The sequence below is a fragment of the Coptis chinensis genome, chromosome 7 (assembly GCF_015680905.1).
Source record: "Coptis chinensis isolate HL-2020 chromosome 7, ASM1568090v1, whole genome shotgun sequence".
NCBI lineage: Eukaryota > Viridiplantae > Streptophyta > Magnoliopsida > Ranunculales > Ranunculaceae > Coptis > Coptis chinensis.
The window spans coordinates 58,800,800-58,803,742 of NC_141462.1; positions in this window are offsets into that span (position 1 = coordinate 58,800,800).

Here is a 2,943-nt window from a genome sequence, read left to right on the forward strand (position 1 = left end):
AACAGTCCAGACTTTAATCCAATCAGAGCAATAAAAGTGGATGAAAAGGTTGTTGCAGTAATTTATAGTAGAGAAACTCTTTTTGGACTTAAGTAATTAGGTTTTGGGCTTGATTTAGTGGCCCAAAACATAGCTCCAAAGCCCATGCACGAAATTGTAAACCTAGCCCTCTCCTATATAAAGAGGACTAAGGCAAAACCCTAGCTCTCTCCTACCTCTTCTCTTTAGTCTAAGCCTAATTGAAGTTTTATTAGCCTAGTCACCATTAATACAATTCAAGTTATTTTCAATACAAGTATTCCATTTATTATGTCTTCTTATTATTATTATTTATTCTATGATAGTCTAATGAACCATAGCTAAACCTCTATTAGAGGGGTTTGATTGAAGCTTTGATGAAGACTTGATATGTTAGTATATAATAGTTGTATTTAAGAGCTTCAAGTCTAGAGGGTAGTTCATTCACCATGAGAATGGGTTTCAACTTCCTCTCATGCTAATTATTAGTTGGCTAGAGATACCATGAATAATTAGGGATTTTCAAGACCTAACCTTTATGTTAAACCTTGTGTGAAAACATAAAGATTAGGGTTGCAACAAACTCTATACTAGTATGTTAGGGATTAATCAAGGTGGATTTCAAATCTCCTTAATTCCTTCTTCATATTCACATCTTATTATTTAATTGTCATAGTTTCATTTAGAATATATTCAATATTATTTTTCACCATATTAGAATCATTACGCTCATGCTGTTTGATTGTTAATCATTAGTGGAATTAGTATTTTCTAAGCAACAAGGAGTAGAACGAATTCTTACTCTAATTTATTACATGATAATTGAGAGTAGAACTTTGATACAAAAAGATGCAAATTATAGTTTACTTCTTCCTAGTATAATTAGCTAAGATAGAGTAAAAGTTTTAAATTTTAAAATATCACTCGCCATCATCATCTTGAGGACGAACGTCCCACTCATCACCCAACAACCGAAGGTGGTGATCAGCCCAACCATCATCACTGTGTTTCCCCTCGAAGAAGATGATCGGAGCATACTTGTCTCTAGTCATGAGGTAGTAGTAAGATTGGTCCCGAATGCGACAGACCTCATAAAAATACCCAAACACCTATCGATTCAAGACGAATCCATATTTCTTGGCCAGTATGGCAGAGTACATGACAGTTCTGTAGAACATGGGCGTTGCTTGACCAAGGGCAAGATTGAAGTGAATCAGACACTCCCTCAATAATGGGTGGAGAGGACGAGTGAGACCAGCCCTAAGTTGACCAATTATGACGAGCACAACCTCCTTGTAGGCCAACTCATCAGATAATCTCACCCACTCAAGCCCAATATTATTAGCAAGGATGTGAAATTTCTCTCTGATCAGTTCTAAGGAAGAGAGATCTCTGAAGTTGATAAGTGACCAATTTGGATTCGTCATGATCAGAAAAGATAGAAAGTTTGAATTTTTAGTTTAAACCCTAGCGGGAGAACGAAAGGTTCTGTATATAGAGAAGGTTGGTTGAAGAGATAATGAGGACTCTCTCACAAAACTCTTTATATACGGACATGATGAACGATTGAGATTGTCCAAAGCGTTGCGTCTTTTTGGGATGGAACTACCATCATTACCTTTTTCGAGAAATGGCATATCTACTCGAGCCGTCTTTTCAGAGCCTTAATTAGGTAAGCCTATAAGTAGTTGCGACAACTATTTATGGAAAAGATTTTCGCGCCAAAAGCAGTGTCGCTTCAAGCACCCACGTGCTAGATGGCACGAGAGGGGGCATCTGTAAGGGGGATTTCCCATCAATAGCTAAAGGACATGTGGATAGGGAATGACCTGGAACTATAAATACCCAGAATGAGATGAGAACCATCAGATTAGTCCTTGGAATAAGTAATCTCGTGTTTATCACGAGTATTTCATAAACGTGTGATAGTCACGTGACAGGCCACCTCTAGTGATAACAGTTAGCCAAGTCGTTAGGAACTGATATAGACAGTTCCTGAATAAAAGGGAACTGAGGAGGACGGTCCTTGGTGATAAGGAAGGAATCAGGATGACTTATCTCTAAGAAGTTACCTATTGGGCATAATCTTCCCGTATATGATGGGTTATTATGATCCAAAAGGAAACATATCTCTGATAAGATATGGTCCAGATTCAGATTTCCAAGGAGAGAGGTTTCCTAATAGGAAAGTAGAGTCCAAGGAGGGGAGGAAACTTACAAGCAATGAGGTTAGCCCAAACCCTAGGACTCCTAAGACTCCTTCTATATAAACAATAGGAATTCGCTCTTAAGAACTATGTGCAATAGGGTTTGATTCTTCTAAGCAGATAGGAAGATACGTAGGTAGCCGCAAAAGTGGTTCAACCCTGATCAATCATCTCATCTCATTTGTCTATTCCATCCCGAAGTTCTTCATCACACGACACATAGGAGGATTGTAGGAAACTCAGAAGTTCCCCTACAAGGTGTTTGGAATGTTTGAATTGTTGTGGTTATCTCAAGAATTTTGAGCCATAGACGACACCAATGTAAAGGTTGTAATCTATTTGACCTTACAGAGATGTATGCTGATTTGGGGATAAAGGTTGTATGGATTGAATTGACCAAGTTCGTATGGACAAACTGCCTATGTATCAAGCTCTCTCTCTGGGGGGGAACTTGAATCAGGTCATACGTAGTTCCTCATCCTCTTTATATAGGCAAGATGTTCGCGCTCCTATTTTCCCGCGTCAAGTCAAGTTCAGGTCTTCATCTTATTGGCGAGCCATGATGGCAAGTTATAGGGAATCAATGAGATGCATTCCTAAAGTTTCAAACATGAAAGCCATAATAAAGACGTACGTTTCAAGCCGTTATGGAACGGGAAGAGCGAGAGTCATGGAGGTCGCTTTTGTTCGAGATCATTTATTCGACTCGAGTCACTTT